The sequence below is a fragment of the Epinephelus moara genome, chromosome 20 (assembly GCF_006386435.1).
Source record: "Epinephelus moara isolate mb chromosome 20, YSFRI_EMoa_1.0, whole genome shotgun sequence".
Lineage (NCBI taxonomy): Eukaryota > Metazoa > Chordata > Actinopteri > Perciformes > Serranidae > Epinephelus > Epinephelus moara.
This window is the reverse complement of record NC_065525.1, coordinates 27,292,276-27,310,766: the sequence shown is the minus strand read 5'-3', so window position 1 is coordinate 27,310,766 and position 18,491 is coordinate 27,292,276.

The window sequence follows — 18,491 nt, the reverse complement described above, 5'->3', positions numbered from 1 at the left end:
CATCCGGCCAGCTGAAGTGTCCTTGAGCAAGACAGCAAATCCCTGCAGCTCGTAAAGATGTTTTGTAGCTGCTATGAGTCTGACCTGCCTGTGTAAAATAGGGTAAAGCAAACTGACTTTGCTCTTAAGGGATCAATACAGAAAATGATTAACAATGCTGTTCCAACACTAACTTGTCTTTCAGTTTGTATTGAACTGCATCACAACACAAATCAATCAAAGTAATGAGAGAAACATTTGAAAGCTGAAGTTCACTTTTCACACAAAGTTTTTGAATATCTGTCAGGTCACATTATTCTGAGCACCGTGTGCCGCGTTCTCTGCAGGCTCTTTGTGTCCAGCCCCCTGTGCACATCACACCCATCCCCAGATCCCTGCCACTCTCAGTAAAATCATTATTTAGTCCTTTTGTAAGCAAGCAGTGTCCCAGATCACAAATTAATCTTTCATATGTTTCCAAGATCTAGCCTTCTGTAATCCCATCTGTATGAGACACAACAAAGCACAGCGAGAGAGCGCCCATGAATTATTCATTCATTTCTCATGAAAGGCTTTCGTTATGTCTGTCATGTTTCACTCTTGCAAGGAAAATCCATTGATCCTTGCCTTTTCTCTGACAACAAGAACAAACAAGCGACATCACATGGCTGTACATTTTCTCACACTCCGACAAACAGATCTGAGAGAAACGCATGGGCAATAAAGCAATGTATGATATGCATATGTGCATAAAGTGTACACACATTACAACTGCTCACTCACACGTACTGTACGCGCACCACATTAAACACATCTCTGTGCTCTTAACTAATAGCTGCAAGTGCAACCTCGGGGAACATGTTTGAACTAGAACACAGCGAGGCACAGTGGATTAAGTCACATGTGCCTTGCCAGTAATCATTTATCTCCAGTAGTATTATAATCTAATGGGCATGTCTTCTTTCTGACAAGTTGCCTTCATAATTCAGTGCAACAGAATAGAGAAAACAGCATTGTTAACAAGAAAAGGCTTTAAATCACAAGCACGGAGTACATTTCCTGTGAAATATTAATGTGGAAAGTGTGTTTGTGTACAAGGAACAAAGGGCAGAGTGTTGTACATCAATGGGCTGACAGTGCTGCAGGCTCCACAGACCGGGCTCAGCTTATTCCAGCTATGGCACGCTGTGTATGTATAGGGGGTTGGTGCATGGGGGAAAGAGAGAGGGTCATTTATAATGTATAGGCCTGCTGGAGCGTGAGGTGTTGGGTCTGCTTAGGTTAGTGTGCATAGCTCTGTGCGGCTGGTCTTCACCTCCCTCTGAGCACTTGCCTTATTTACTTTAAAAGCTTTCCTCTGGAGCCTTGTTTGGGAACTTGGGGAAGCTGGATGGATAAGACAGATCCAATTCACTAATACCTCCATTTTTACAATGATGAGCCTATCGCCTTACAAGATTGGGAGTAGGCACAACTCTCCCTTTGAAAGTCACACAGCCTTGTAAGTCCACATTAGTGTCTTGTTACCTGCAATGTAATGAGGTTAGTCGGGCGGTTGTCTGCAGGGTGCTCCAGTAATGCTCTCGGCTCCCAGGTCGGAGGAATCTGACTGGATCCTATTAAGAACAACACGGTGGCTTTATCTCCATTCACAGCAATAAAAAACCCACATCAGACACATTTAAAACACTAACTGTACCATCCTATTAATCCTAGTGCACCTGTAGCTTGTTCTATTCTTGTCACTCATGCTTATTTCATAGTACACTGCAGCTCTGATATGACAAGTTGCTTGTGCTGATTGTGTGTACTTGACTATGTAGATTATACAGCAGCTTGCAGGATAAGAGTGCTGTTGTTGGCCCAGGCTGCCTCCTCCCTGCCTGTCAGCGCCAAGCGGAGATGAGCTTGTGGCCCGTTCTGTCTGCTGTTAATCCTGCCTGTTCTGCTTTGTCAAAGCTGCTGTTTGAACAATGGAGCTGTCTTCTTGTCTGCTAATTTAGGAACAAACATTTGCCTGCGTAGCAAACAAGCTCTCCCAGGAAGTGCTATTAATAGGATAATTAAGCAGACGGTAATGAGCAGGATTACTGCTAATTATGACAAGATTTGTTTTGGCATTTGCCTGAGAGGCAGCGGAGTGTTAAAGTCTGCACAGGAGTTCATCACTGCACCGAGCGAGCAGGCACCTGAGTAAACAGACTGGGACTCACTGGGGGTATGGGTGTGCTGCGTGCACATGTGCATGTGTGTGTTTGTGGGTGGATGGGTAGGGGTGGTGGTGAGGGGAGGGGAGGGGGGCGAGATAAACAGAGGGAAGATAATAGCAAAAGCACAACAATGCCAGAGGTACTGCTAGTCCAGGATCTCTCTTTAAAACAAGGTCAATCCAACCTGCCTCTACATGACCCTGTGGCTGTGAGGGGCAGCCAGCTGACCCTGCACACAGTATCCGTATCCTGGAGCTAGTTAGAAACGTCCATCACAATTTCCCACACTGACACGATGTCTTCAGATGTCTTGTTTTGTCTGACACAGACAGCATAGTAGTTGCACACATCCAAAAATCGTTAGTGGCAGGTGCTGGACCAATAAAAGACACCAATATAAACACAAAGAAAGGTCTGCACACTGTAGCTCCCTTAAGTGCTGTTTATTAGCACTTCCACAAATGACGTTTGGAGCTCTTCTTCAGACTTAATCGTATATATAAAGACGCCACCTTAAAATACACATGCTCTGGTCACAGGACAGACACATGATGATCTTGGTGAACCCATCTCCCCATGCCCCCCATAAAAACATCAGGCTAGTAGCTGTGTACTTGGTTGACTTCCATTTTATATGTTGTGCCCCCCTTTGTGAATATTTGTGGTCTGGATATTGCAAATTCCTGTCTTGCATATAATCCTAAGGGATATCCTATTTTAATATACAGGTGCCTCTATTTAGATCTAGCCATAAAGAAGGTATGCATCTGTATATAACATAACTTATCTGTGGGGGGTTTGTGTTTCACCAGATCATCATGTGTGTCATGTGACGTTAGCATGTGTATATAAAGATGGCTTTACAGTGACTGTTCACATACAACCTTTTCCTCTACATAAGGAATGGTGATCATGAAAGCTGATGAATAAATACAGACTTATAGACTTCCCAGAGTAAGACAGGCAGTGGATGAACTCATTAGACACTTGTGGAATATCTGTTTAATGTTTCCTGCTCTGTCAGGACAACATCTGACATCAAATGATGCTTCTAATTAAAAACAATCTTTACTGTGTACATTTTCTCATACAGTTTCCCATATCTTAACCTTTCAGTTTTCATCCATATCACACTCTCCCCGACTTCTCAAATAGTCTAAATCAGGCGTATGTGTGACACGAGTTAATTCAGTTCTGGCTTTATAAACATTTTGTTTAACTTGTGTGAGGCTTAGTTTTTCTTCAGAATAAAATGTCTCGCTTGCAGGTGACAGGAAAAAAAATGTGAGCAAAGAAGCAAATGCTTTTTTTTGTACCACTCAAACAACCGCACAGTATTGTTTTCAAGGAGCTTTGTTAACGAGCCATTTTTCTGTCATTAGATGCTAAAAGATGTGTTTTGTTTGAAGTAAAACTTGAATTCATTTCATGTGCATAAAAAAAAGTGATATTTTTTTTTGTACTAAAGGTTTTCTTCTCTTCTGCTAACAAAGAGGCCAAAAAGGCAAATCTGTTTTACATCGCATTCAAAGTTTGATTATTTTTCTGGGTATTAGTGTGTTATTAGTTGTAGAATTATTGTCATTCTCTCACATGATAAGAGATTAAATTAGACTGTTCCTTCCTGGGAACACAGAAGAATTAAACCGTGGGGCGACTTTAACTGAGATGAAACCTTAATTCACAAGATTCAATCAAAAAACTGACAACAAACAAGCCTAGTTGAGGTGAAGGGGAATCTTAATGCGATTGTAGCTAAAGCTCAGACAGTGAGCCGCCTCCATTAAAGCATGCCACACGGCCCAGCAGCTCCAGATAAGACAGCTGAGTCTGGGATTTAGAGCTTTGGCTTATCGTCATCTTCACACCACTGTCTCACCAAGAGCAGAGAACATGGCACCCAAATCCTCTCCGACTGGGAACCGAGTTTGTCTTTGTCTATAGGTGCAGTCAAAGTCGGACACAGGTACATTAATGGGTTCTAACTCTCAATTAGGACCTTGATCTCTTGGCCTCCTCAAAACACACAGCAGCTTTGGCACGCCAACAGGACTTTTCATTCTGTAGCAGAAGCAGGGATAAGATTATAGAGAGGGAGTGCTGTGTGGAGCACTGTTTCAGAAATAAAATTGCTTTTATTCCACCCAACATGTGTTCAGTGAGATTAAGGCATAATCTTACAACGTTTAATAAGAGCCCGTTTGTGGCCTTCCGGCTGAGGCAGAAAAGTGGAGCATGCTTGCTCTACTTTAAATCCTGTTTATTGAATTATAAAGAACCTTAAAGGATCAGGAATGTGACTCATACATTTAAATGTTTTACAGTATTTCCACGTCAAAGCACATCAGCAAGTAAAGTATGCTGTGTTTAGAAAACTTTTTGTATCCCACAATTTATTTTTCAAAATATAAATGAAGTGCATTTACAAAAGCAGGACTGTATGTGGAATATTTTGGGGTATAAAATGATTTATTGTATGTAAATTCATACTAAAGGTACAATATCAATTACCAAAGGATATTGGGTACAACATGAGTAATGATCCCTTTATTAAAGATTCAACATTAAAGAGAAAAAGTGATAAAATGCAGGAGATTTGCCACGACAACCTACATCCAAATCCTGCTCTATTCTCAAACATAAGGCCATATTGGAAATCCCTAACCTCAATTTATGTAATCCAAAGCCCTTGCATGAACTTCAGCTTGAGCTCTGGCTTTCAAGAGGTATTTGGAAGTTAAAGTCTCAGATCAGATTTGGACAGATTAGAATTAAGAGTTGGAAGTCTGGGAGGGGTGGATATGAGGATTTGCACTGCTCCACGAGACGGCCTTGTCAGTGATAAGTTATACTGAGCCACGGGTAAGAGGATTGCCCAGACTAATCCGAATCAAAAGACATACCATGTGAATTACATCCCGAAACAGGTTCGCTTACAGAGATTAGAAACCTGCATGTAAATCCTGTCATACTCTACTTGGCGCTGGAAGATGAGCCTGAAAGAACAAACACAAACATGCGCTTTGTACCCTGCTGCAACTGCTGGCACCAGGTCGGCTACCAAAATCGTCGGTTTCCTTGATTACAGCTTTATTCTTTCCTATTTTTTTAGAAGATTAGATGCTCATTGATGAGACTATCTAGGCCAGGCGCACTAATTATTCACACCACATCTAAGAAAGTGCTTATACTAAGGGCTGAGAACAACCCTCCGCTAGTGTACTGACACCCACAGACACCCACACAGAAGCCTGCTCGCCCCTCCCTTTCTCTTTCTCGCCATCCCTCCCTCCCACCATCACTAAGCTAAGCTCTAGTTCAATGAAGCATTTATTTCTCTTCCTGTTTGACATGGGTGATTCTATCAAGGCATCTGGCAGCAAGTGCTGTAATACAAGGCTTTCTGTTGAGACGTCAAAGAATGTTACTCTCTGCCATAGTGAAAGAAAAAATAGCTTACATTTTTCTCTCTTTTTTTCCCTCCTGAAGTACTGAACAAACAAGACTTGTATCCCTGGCCCAGAAATGCTTCAAAGAGCACATGTCTGCTGGGACTGGATGTGAAATGTAGAGCAGTGTTGGCTGCTTAGCTTTGCATTTCAGCCAGAGCAAGCTCATAAGAGCACTGCAGAAATCTGGGCAGATCTGTAAACCAGGCAGAGTGGAGTACGAGGCACAACCTCTCTCACTGCAACATCTACAGAAGGTGGAAACATGTTACTGCAATAAAAAAAACAACAACAACTGCAGTTTCATAACTTATCCACTGCTCACATATTTCATACTGTCTGAACCACACGCTCATTGCTGTGGGTAATAAGACACAGTGATCCCAGAAGCCTCAGCGTTACACCAGGCCATAGGTACACGCTACTGATAAAAACTGATGAATAATATCACAGCTTAAAGACAGAATGAATCTGTTGGGCCCTCATGTGTACAAGGGAGATATACTATGGTAATTACCCTACACATCAAGCCTTGTGAAAAATGCAGCAAAGCAAAGCAATTTTGTTGTAGATTGAATGGATGTAAATGCTTTAGGGCACAGTGTAAATGGAGAGCACTGAGACGAAAGCAGTAGGAGCCGGCATAAGAAAAACCATCAAGCGGTGGTGCAAAACTCTCGGCAGCGCTATGAAGCATGCCGAATAGAGGTCTCTCGCTGCAGTATAACGGCTCATAAAGCCGCAAATGGTATTTCCACTTCATTCAGTCTCAGGGCCAGGTTCCAAGCAGCTCCTCAACGATGGAATTGAACCCATTAGCAATCGATTAAAGAACCAGCAGGCAGTCACCACTCTGCCTGCAGGCAGGTCGGGGCATGGCGGGGGTGGGGGCCTGTCGGCCAGCTGAGGCTCCTGGGGATTGAGGTTCAAATCTTTGTTTATGTAGAAATAGTGGCAAGCACTTTAACCTCGGATCCTACCCCTGCGGAGCAGATTATGACGGTCAGATTGCAAGCGGATAGTGCTCTGAGATGCAGAGCGCTGCGGCTTTTGATTGACACATCGCATCACAGATGCACAAGGTACAACACCTCAGTGAGATAAGACAGCACCCACAGGACACCTGTGACTCCTCAAGAGAAGGCAGGGTACCAAATTTGATGAGCATATTCATAAGTCCTATCGAGTGCCTGAGCCGTGGATGTTTACCGAGACCATGAGATATGAATGATGAACAATTTGACCTTTTGAGACAGATTAGAATTTCAATCAAGTGACCACAACCCAATCCATAAAACTTTATGAAAATGGAGCGTGAAGTCATGTAATTACCTCCGGCTTAAAATGTTCTCTCTGTTTTTACTAGTCCTTTCAGCACATACTGAACACACAAGTAGTAAGACATAAAGGTAGACAAGAGTGTAAATCAGAATTTAATTTACTGTGCTCCTCCTCTACTTCATCCCTACACTATATATGCTCCATACATAGCAGCCTGTCAGCTTTTGTTCTTGGGGCCGACCTTTGTCTGTACGGGCCTCATAACTGACATTTTCAATTACACTGCAAACAACTTATCAATATGCATGGATTTCCAAGCCAATATCAGAGCAAACAGAGTCGTTTGGAGAGCTGAGTCTGTCAGGGGAGAGAAATAGGGCAGACATGTCAAGGTCAGGATTTTGTTAATGAGGGACGGGCCGCTGAATAATTGAATGGGCTGAGCAGTATCGACTGTTGAAGCAGAAGCGTTTAAAGCGTTGGCGATCGTTAAGGAAAATCCTCCCAGCACTTTATGTTCCATGGCAGTAATTTATGCACGGGCATCCAAGCGGGTGCCCTATGGTTCACAGCACTGAATGCACAAAGCAATGAGTGGATTAGCCAAGCACACTCTAGAAACAGCAGCCAAGCGTGCAAGTCATTCCTGTGGATGAAGTAATGGCTCTGGCAGTGCAATTATTCAGCTGTGCATTTTAAATACACAGACAAATGGCAGCGAGAGAAGCGTTGAATATTTGCTCAGTGTACCTAGCAGAAACATGAAAAAAATAGCTAATCGTGAACAGAATGCCAAGGCTGAAAGTGATCAATCTGCAAATGATGTCTCACACACTCAGATACTGAGCAGCTGCAGCAGTGACAGAGGGCGATCCAGAGAAAGGAGGATGTAACATGTGATTTTATGCCGTGTACTTTGTAAACAAGTTCCTGGAGAAAAAAAAAAAACGTGATGAACGACTAAACTGATGACATCAGCTGGTACTGCCGGATTCCCTGGCAAACACGACTGTGATATTTGGCTACAGAAAACAAATTCTAATAATTACGGGATCAAAGCAGCAGATGTAAATGCGTGTAAACAAGCTAAGTAATACTACTTTAGCCAAATGCCCCCTTTTGTTTGAGCGCAATCTCAGCCATTTTTAATCTGCACCAAGAACTGCTCAAGCTGTTGTTGTTGCAGCAACATACTCGAGCAGTTCTCCGGCCTTTAAAGCCTCCACCCCTCTCTCCTCTCTGTAGGTTGGGAGCTTTGGGGGGCTTCTAATCCCTCTATGTAATTACTGCTCCCTGCAATGGCCAGACCATCTCTGTGTAAATCAGATTAGCTGACCTAAATCGCTCTCGTTTCTCTCTACCCCATCAAACAATTCCTTATCTACACCCAGAGAGCTAAACAACACACAGACACCACTCCTCCAACCTCCCGCCCCCAAAGACATGGCCTGTTTATTTGATCAGCGCAGGAAAGCAAACAGTTTCTCCATGATACACAAACAGGCTGGGCTGGGCCGGCCCTGCTGGGTGGCCACAGAGCAAGGGCAGGGCTGAGTTGCTGAAGACAGGCAGATAACCGCCTCCATCACGTCTTCAACTTCCATACAGGGGCATTAAAAGCAAAGGAAGCGAGGCAGACACATAACATGGACAACGATGTTGCTCAACGCGCGGTAAATAAAGGTCACCGAACATGATAGAGATGTATTACTCCTCTCTGTGCTGCCTCCTCGGCTCCTTCCCATCCAATTTATTCCTCAGGTCATACATTTACAACTTTGAGAGGAGGGGGGAGGAGGAGGAGGGGGGGTTATAGAGAGGAAATGCTGCTCTTCAGTGGGAATAGAGACAGGCTAAAGTAAAGAGGGGGAACAAATGAGGTCTGTGATCCTGCCTGTCCCCTCCTCTCCCCACTCCCTCCCTCCTGAGCCCCAATCAGGCTGAACCACTGCTCTCAGCGCGACAGCCAGGCCTTTGTTGCTGTCTGAATGGAGGTTAAATATCCCTCGAAATCAGAGCTCTTTGGCTTTCTGGACGCATAGTCAGAGACCCAGTGCCTTTCACATGCTAATGCCGGTGTTTTTTATTTCCTTTGTAACCATGGTTAGACAGCGGTATCATGCTAAAGGGCGATGAATAAAGCCGGTGAATTTGTTTTTTTCTCAGCTTTTTTTTCCTCCTCTCCCTCTCTCTCTCCCTCTCTCCTCTTTTCTCCCATCCCTCCCCCCATTTCCCCTCTCTCCCTCTTTTATCACCATCTCTTCGAGCCAGCCCACATTCCATCCCCCTCCTGCAGGGGTTTAAAAAAGCACAGATGGTCTCTCCTGACCTGCTATTCATCATTGTGTCAAAAGCTTTGTCAGAATAATGCTCCACAACAACAAGCTGAAGGATTTTATTTGTTTCTATTGATGAGGCCCGTTAATTTCACAGACGTCTCATTAGGCTTAAACCACCAATTAATTTCTTTTGTTCTCATTAAATGGCTAATTCTAAACATGAACCGCACTGACAATGAGTGCCGCTCAGAGCCAAAGCCAGACAGCGCTGCTCCCGCCACGGAGCTACTGGGGCGTGAAGCAGGCAGGTAGAGGGAGAAAATTGAAGAGCAGGAGGGAGCGCAATGGGGGGGGGGGGGGGGGGGGGGGGGGGGGGGGCAGTCGAATGAGAGAGAAAGTGGTGGCAAGAGCAGGAAAGAGCGAGAGAGCCCTGACAAAAGCCTCTGTTAATTTGTAGACGCCCTTAACACTAGGCATGGATGGCAACTCATTAACTGCTTGCAGATTTTTTTTTTTTTCCTGTCGGAGGATCAAGTGGCCCTCAGGAGTAAAGGTTGCAATCATCTGTTGGTGGCAGCAGCCAACACTCAGCTCTGAAGAAAAACGAAAATAAAAATGATAGCAGAATAAATCAAAATACAAATGGGAACAAAAGAAAAAATGAAAAGCGCAGACTGGGAACTAAGGTAGTAATTTTTCTATTGGAAGTGTGTTCACAAAAGCTATCTTGTGCCTGCACTCCATTATAGCGGTGCAAGCTGTCATTATGGCCAAGGATATATGGAAGCCTCATAATATCCAGAGATTGGTAGTTTGTTAGACAGCACTGTACAATTTGCTGCAGCCTTGAAGGATCCTTGAGCCTCTCTTGACAATTTACCGAGGGAATTGCCGGAGCGTTGCCTTTTGTCTGCTGGAGACACAGGGGCAATTATCCAGCCTCCTGTAATGTTTCCCTGACTTTAATCTCCTGGCTGAGAGCGTAAAGCAGAATGGGTAAGGTTTCAGAGTGCCTCTGGGTTCTATTAACACACAACTGCTGTTTCTGTTCAGGCCAGGCAGCCAAGAGAGGACTGCAATCTGACAGACAGGCCTCCCCTGGGCTTTTAGGGAGAAAACATGATTATGTCATAATATATTTTCGAAAAGAGATCCATTTGAAAGATTGCCCCTCTGTCTTTTCAATCTAACATGGCTCTGCTTTTGTCAGGCGCAGTGGGAGCACTGGGAATGACAGATGCTTCAATGAACCAAACAGGAATAGAAATAAAGTGTTTACCAGGAAAGAAAAAAATCACCAGAGACCGGAAGCAGGGGCAAGAAATCCAGTTTCGCTAACAATGTCATCAAACGAATCTTATTAGTCTGGTGTCAACATTTTCCTGGGTTTACTTTTTCTAAAATAAATACCCTGCGGAGCTGTCTCGTTCGTAAATTATGCCTATGGTGTTACTCATAACTCAAAACTGTCACCATAGATCGGAAAAGGTGTATTTAGTAAAATATTACAGCTGAAACAACAAGTTTATTAGTTGATAAATTGAAAAATATAGTGACAGAAAGATAGCTGCCAACTTTTATGATAATATATTCATCATTTTGGTCACTTTTAAACAAAAATGTCAAACAAACAGCTGAATACCGTTGGGTTTGGTACTGCTAGTTCAATGAACATTTGAATAAAACTAAGTCCAGCTGCGTTCAATTCAATTGCCTTGAGATAACTATGACTTGGATAAATGAGAATATCCACAGGCAACATTTGAATAGCTCTCCTTGTGCTGTGGAAAATTATAACAAGCATTATTCACTATTTTATGATTATCTTTAAACAATTTATCCATTAATACAAAAAACTATCTGCAAATTAATCGACAATGAAACTAAACGTTAGTTGCGGCCTTAAAAAAATATCACTGAGCAATGGATTCTCTATGGTCCAGATTGAAACTTTGTCTAACAAAATGTTTTGTTCCTGAGGCCCAGTAGGTGTATCACTTTGCGGCTGAGAATAACACTTGAGCTTCAAGTATGAGTATTTGGACAGGGCTGAGCTCTCCAGCACAGAGATCATGCAGCCACTTCACTACTTATATGTGTAAGAGCTTTCCAAAAAGCCAAGAGACAAGGGGTGGACAATCTTGTGATCAAAGTATACGCCTTTTTAGAGTGTAGGCTGCCTCTCTGCACCTCTCCAGTGATGACTACAGTGCACTATAGCAATACTGAAATGAGAGCATTTACTTTGAGGAAAGCAAATGGTCCAACGTTTCCAAACAGAGTATGAGATACAATGTATGAGACAGTTACATTGCTCAGATAATGGGTAGAAACATGACCTTTCCCTCACACTAGTCAATCTATTGTGCCTTTAGAACAAGACAAGGCTGAAATGTAAACTCAGAAACGCCTGTGAAATTATAATTAGGATATGCATCTTGGAGAAGATATATACTGAGGGGTGATTGTTTAATTCAAATTATTCAGAGTAGCTTGTGTGGATGTGGATTTGACCTTACAATCAATCTTTTAGTGAGGCCTGTTTTGTCACATTTATCAACGGCTGATAATAAGGACCCATTATTTCTGTTTTTTATTTGGGGAGAAAAGGTGTAAATAAGACCAAAAAAAATGAACAATATTTCCAATGTTTTGAATGTTTTTAAAATGTTTTACAGTTGGTTCCTGCAGCACAATACATAACTCTTTAGTTTTGTTTTCTCCTCTTAGTTTAGATTACCAGAAACATCAGGAGAGGAACCCATTTACAGTAAAGTGCAGTTAACAGTGTATTTGTGCTGCAGAGAAACATTTATGATGTATGAGATTATGATTATTATAATTACAGTAAAATCAGTTTAAACCATTTTAGGTGTTTTTCTCTATTAGGTTAAAATGTAGAAATGTTGAACCACATTGTTTTACAACACAAAAAGGAAGTGTTAGCTAATAAACTAAACTTTCTTAGGAGCTGATTTATATAGCTAACTGCATGATAAATAAAGACCAGTACTATTTAAATCTAAATGTGGTGAGCCATTTGCTTTAACATTTACCATGTGATGATATTAATGGTTTAAGTATCTGGACAACACACTCAACAATCTATTTTAAACTTAATCATGAGGGTTCAGAGCCTTGTTTATCAATCTAATCAAGCTAACTAGCTAACTGGATTAACGTTGGCTTGATTTAATTGTTGATTTGATGTGAGTCTGGCTGTTTTCAGTATGTGGAGCTGTAACATCAACTGTTATTAAACACTCACCGGCTGAAGGCTTCAAGGTGGCTGTTGTTTCCTCTGGAGCACCTGTTGTTAGCTTGTTAGCTTGCTAGCTTGTTAGATGGAGCTCATGTCGGTTGTAATGGAACAAACTGGTGACAGCTTTTCACGGCGGAAAAGGGTATCAAAACGTAAACAGAAGTGTATCAAATGGTCACTTAAGCAGAATCCACATCCCCGCGGATTATTTGTATAATCAGTATGTTGTTAACAGTGGTAGTTTTGACAGAATATGACTAAATTCACCACTTCCGGCCTCGATTCAAAACTTCCAGGAGGGAGATGGCTAATAGTTAGCTTAGCGCCACACGGCTAACTCATAGCAGGAACATTTGCAATTCATAATGTGTCAGGTACATAACATTGTGTTAAATCTCAGCTACCAGCCATAGCTAACTGGACAAAATATTCATGGAAAGTATTGTTGGGCTGTTTGTTTTCAGTTAACAGAAAATAATGTCGCTGTTTGGAGTAAACCAGCAGAGACAGTTAGCAGGTGCACTGGCTAACAGGTAACTGGATGGGAGGAGCTGCACCATTTTGACGTACACCTGTATTTTGAAAACGAAACAAAACAAAAAAATTAAAATAAAAAAATTAAATGAAATTAATTGGAAAAATAAGCAACCAAATAGATAAATAAGAAACAAAACAAAAAAATAGAAAAAGGGCCTTGTCAATTAAACAATATTTATATTTATGATGAGTGGTGTAGATGCATTTACAGTATTAATTATGTATAAAACATTAGGCCTTTGTATAAAATTTGATTTAAACTAAAGGTCTATATTATAAAACTGAATTAATCTAAATGGTATAAAAAGGTATTTTCCTCTCCAAATATTTGGTAAGTGTATAAGTGGCAGTTACTGATATATGGATATTATGGGAGATAAATTGCCATGTAAACATACAGATCTATTACAAATAATTGGTCTGTGTTGCGTCTTTAAAGCTATAGATAACTATGTAATATGGTTATACATGGACTGTAATTGACAGTGACACAGTGCTGACTGACCTCTGGAGAGGAATGGAAAAATCTCAGCTCCTTCAATGGTACATATTGGACTTATGAACTGTCAGTACATAATACATATCATTGACTCAATGCCCTTTATGGATGTTTGCACTTTGGCACTGGTTGCACTTTATTTGCCCTAATAGCCTATGTAATTGTAAAACTAAATAAAGATCTGCAAATATTTTCCAGTACTCCTACTTTATACAGGCCACACTGCAAAATGTTAAGTTGTAAAAAGTTTGATTACAAGTGGCATATCAACTAAAGTGTGCCAATATGTAGTTTAAGTAGAAAACACTAATGGTTGCATATTCTCCATTCCTTAATCCCTAAAGTTAGAGGAACCACCATTAATATTTGTATGTAAGTATGTCCTGCATCACTTGAACAAAAGTAGCCTATAGTGTTGTGAAATACTTCTGTATTAGCCCTACTTTAAATTCACTGAAGGCACAGATGAAACATCCCATCTGATACAACAATCTCAGACAGAAGGCCTCATGCAGTTTAGGAAATGTGCTGCAAGAAATATTTGGGTCCTAGACTGTTTTTACTATGGCGTTGAATCAACTCAAACAATAATTATTGACACAAACTGAGATAAATCCATATTAACTACTTATGAAATATAGGCCTATATACCTTTAATATTGAGTGGACAGTCCCCCTTTTTTTAATTCAGAGTATGTGCTCAAGCTGTTAATCACATTTATAAAAAATAAAAAAAATCTTACAAGTAAACACAGGCAGAAGAAGGGGCCAAAGGGAAATCCAACTCCCACCACTTTAGCTCAATACCACAATTTCCTCTGTAATTAGTCATGTTGCTTATACACCTCCAGCTGTGCCTTAATCAAAGAATGTGTGTGGAAATATAATTACCATGTTAGCATAATGCTCATAATAAAGAAGTACTTGTAGTTGTCTTGATCTCAACATCAAAGAGCATGCTGGTTCCTTCTCAGGGCATTAGTATCATACAAATCTAATTACTCTGGGTATTGAATTACTGGGTTTTAGTGGATACTTGGAACAAATACAAAGGAATGTCTCGACTGCCCTTCCAGTGGAAAACGGCCATTACAAAAAGGGCAGGAATGAGAAGATGGTGAAATAATACACTGATAATGTGTGGTCATCTGCTCCTCAGGACACATCAGGAGGAATTTAGCTTTTCTATCTTCACGGCCCTCCAGCTGCGCTGACACAAACCTGCCCAGTGCAGACAGTCCCTTGACCTCAATATCTAAAATAGCATCCAGTCCATTACTGTGCCCGTGTCCTCTGACTAAGCTCTGAGACTCCACGGGGTGAAGTGCAACACCAAGTTCTCATGTAGAAAGTCCTGTGAACATCAGTAGTCTGAACACAGCAGCGGCGGCAAGAGCAGCAGCAATCCGGCCTAATCCAAATGAATCCGGGTCTCCCAGGTTTGTTCATCCTGGTTGGAGGGTGATGACTGCTCTGCTCTGCTGGGGTGCTTATCTGCTGTCAGTGGTCGGTGGCTGTACAGGCCTCGTGTTATCAGGGCTCAGCCTGCTCAGGGATTGGAGGGCCCATGGAAAGTAAACATAGAACCTGTCCTTTGCTTATCTATCCCAGGAGAGAGTGAGTGTGTATTATGTATGTGTGTCTGTGTGAGGGAGAGAGAGATGCACGGAGAGAGAGAGAGAAGCTTGTTTCCATGGCAACCTCCTCCTTTAACCCCCCCACCCCTCCCCTCTAGAGGAGAACCCTGGTGGTCTTTGTGTAATGCGATTCCACTAGAATGCACTGTGGATTAGAGCTGCACTGCCTTCGGGCCCTAGGCAGGGCAACAGTGAAGACATTATTACCCAGATCAAATGCTGTAATCACTAGGCACTGGGGGCTTTCACATCCATTGCAGATAAAACCTAGGACTGGCAATACTCAGGTGATTAGGGGATTATTATTCTGCATTTCAGCACGGTGCCAGTCCCTCGCTGTTGAAAAAAAAGAAAAGAAAAAACCTGATTCTCTGTGTGATGGATGGGGGAGGGCGGAAAACAGAAAGCCAGCCAAAAGAACCAGCCAGAATTCTGGTGGACTGTGATCAATGCCTGGCAACTAAAAAAAAGCATTCACACAGTGGTTTGCATGTGCAAGCCCACATATACAGACCCCCCTTGATATTCTGTAGGGTCTTGGCTCTAACAATCCGAGCAGAAGTAGAGAATTTGACTACGTTTTTATGTTTAGAGCTGCTGTAAAATACTTAGGCCACTCTAGTTTCTTAGTCTGCACTGTAGCCCTCCTCTAAATAGAACAAGGCAGCATGGGCTTTTGCATGAGAACCTGCTGAAAGCCCTCCATTGAGAGGTAGATCAGCGGAAGGCGAGACAATGACCCCCTCAGTGTCCAGCAATAGCCACTCAGAGGTACAACCTTTCATCTGCAGATATTCCGCTGTTTGATTAAGTGAGGAAGAAAATTCTACTTGAGCAAGGAGCTTAAGCTACAAATGCACACAGGAAGTACACACTTCAGCAATGTGGGAAAAGAAAGACTATAGCTTTTAACAAATGAGCCCGTGAGAGCCGAGCATGGCGGCTGGCTCCATGCTGAAAGCATCCGGCCTCGCTTTTATAATCTAACAACAACATCTCTGAAGTGGCAGCCATATGAAGGGCTCACAGCTTCACGCACAGAGTCCTAAGAGCCTTTCTCTGGAGTGGAAGGACTGGGCCATTCACCTCATCCTGCCCAAAAGTACTCAACTACCAAAAGACCACTCAAGAGAACTCAAGAGCAGTGTTTGCGTCATATTTCTGAAGTGGCACTGCATAAAAAACTCTGCCTTATTGTATCACTTTGAGACGGCTGTGCAGTTTTAGCTGTCACTATACATGGATACATTCCTAAAAAAAGACGGTGGCAGACAGTGACCACAGCTTGTTACAGTACACTCTGACTTTGAAAGCTGCAACAAGTCAGTACTTTCCTTAGTTAAAGCCATTGCCAGACATCCCTAGCAACCTCTCTAACAGCACCCAGGCTGTCTTCCTCTCATGTCTGCGGTTCTCCTGAGATGGTTGTCAAGTCCTATCTGGATGCATTTACAGCCATTTAGTGATGTACTTCCATTTACTGTCAAGGAGAGCCTGTAAGTAAGTCTGTCTCTACTTTAGATGCAGACTAGAGCAAGGCAGAGCCCTCACTAGCAGCGAGCGCACAGGGCAATGTACACTTTGAGGGCACATTTCTGGTTTAACAGTCAAGCTAGGAGACACTCAGCATGTCAATACAAGCAGTATATTTCTCTCAGTTGGTGCAGTCAGCTGCTGCTTTAGCTGGTTTACACTCCTTGTGCCACTGCAACAGATATCAACACCAATCTATAAGTCTAAAACTGCTTTACTTGAAGAAATAGTCTGACGTTTTGTGAAATAAACTTTGTTGTTTTCATTCTGAGAGTTAGATGCTACTTTCAGAGCTCATGAATGGTAAATATGAGTCAGCAGCTAGTTACCTTAGCATAGCATAGCTGTCCTTTCATCCTTGCCCAGGAGATTTAACAGCTTAACCTCTAAAAACAATGGTCATTCACAAATGGCCTCATGTGACTCTAATGACTCCAACGACCACCGGTGCAGCAGGAGTTTCAACAACCGTCGTTGACACACCATTGGAGCACTAACAAACCAATGACATCATTGGCCTTGTGAAGACCTCCTCAGAGGTTAAATACCTGGGGTTTTTTCCACACCAGTTTGTCAGACTAGTTCCAGCCTAGTCAGACAAACATGAACTGATGAAGCCTCTTGGATAAGAGGTGAAACGTCTTCTAAGACAAAACTAAGTCCAATTGCGTTCGATTCAATTGCCTTGAGATAACTATGACCTGGATAAATGAGAATATCCACAGGCATGCCATAGCATAAAGAGTAAAAATGGGGAAACAGCTAGCTTGGCTAAGAACTTAGTTCTGAGAATCCCCATTTTTGTGGGTTCATCACAGCCAGAACAAGGAACAATCATAGTTCTCAGAACACCGTTTTGGGCAACATCTTCAACTTCTACCTCAGAGTAGGTGCTCACCCAGCACAAGAGGAACCATGAGTTACACAAGTGTATGCTGGTCAAACACAGCCAATGCAGCACTGGCAACCGCCTTTTTAAAAAAAAAAAAACCTGTCAGCCGTGTAAACAACAGACAACACAAAACACAAACAACAGCTCCTGACAAAAAAATGGACGAAAACAGACATATGGACTGACAGTGAAGTCCAGGCTCTACTGAGTATATATGCAATGGTGGAAATACAATGCTATTTTGACTCTTAACAGCAAAAGTGATGTTGCTATTACTAATCACTGGCCTTCACTTTAGCGTTCCTATTGGCGGTGCGAGCGCAACCAGGAAAAAAGCCCTTGATGCTATTAAGTTCTCGGGCTAGCCCCCCATGTGGGCAGTTCCTCTTACGGAGTCCCAAGAAGTGTTTGGTACAAGAGCCTGAAGTCTGCCTACCAGCACCTATAAAGCTCACTAATTAACACATCATATCCTGTTATTTAAATCCTAGGGTTGAAGTGTAAAAACTACATGTTGAGGCTTGACTACTTCTTGGCCAAGAGCTTCCTTGAGTCTTGTGAAATCTAACTCTTGGCAAGAAGGCGAATAAGCTTGTTTCCCAGAAATTTAAATTATTCCTTAAAATGTTCAACAGTAGCAAGGCACCAGCACTGTAGAAATTCAGCCAAGATTATTTCTTTTATATAAAAACAGTTTATTGATTTATCAACAACTGTCAACTGTACAATCCTTAGGGATGATGACACGTGTATGCTACACAGTCTAATGTGTGTTTATGAGAGACCATTCCTGTCTATGAGAAGATTGTAGTCGAATATTATGAAATACTGAAGAAAGCAAACAGAGCATACCCAAAACGTCAAATGTGGTAATGGCTTCACCTGCCACCTTTATGAGTAACCATGTAAGTCTTGCACATCAGTCACGGAGAG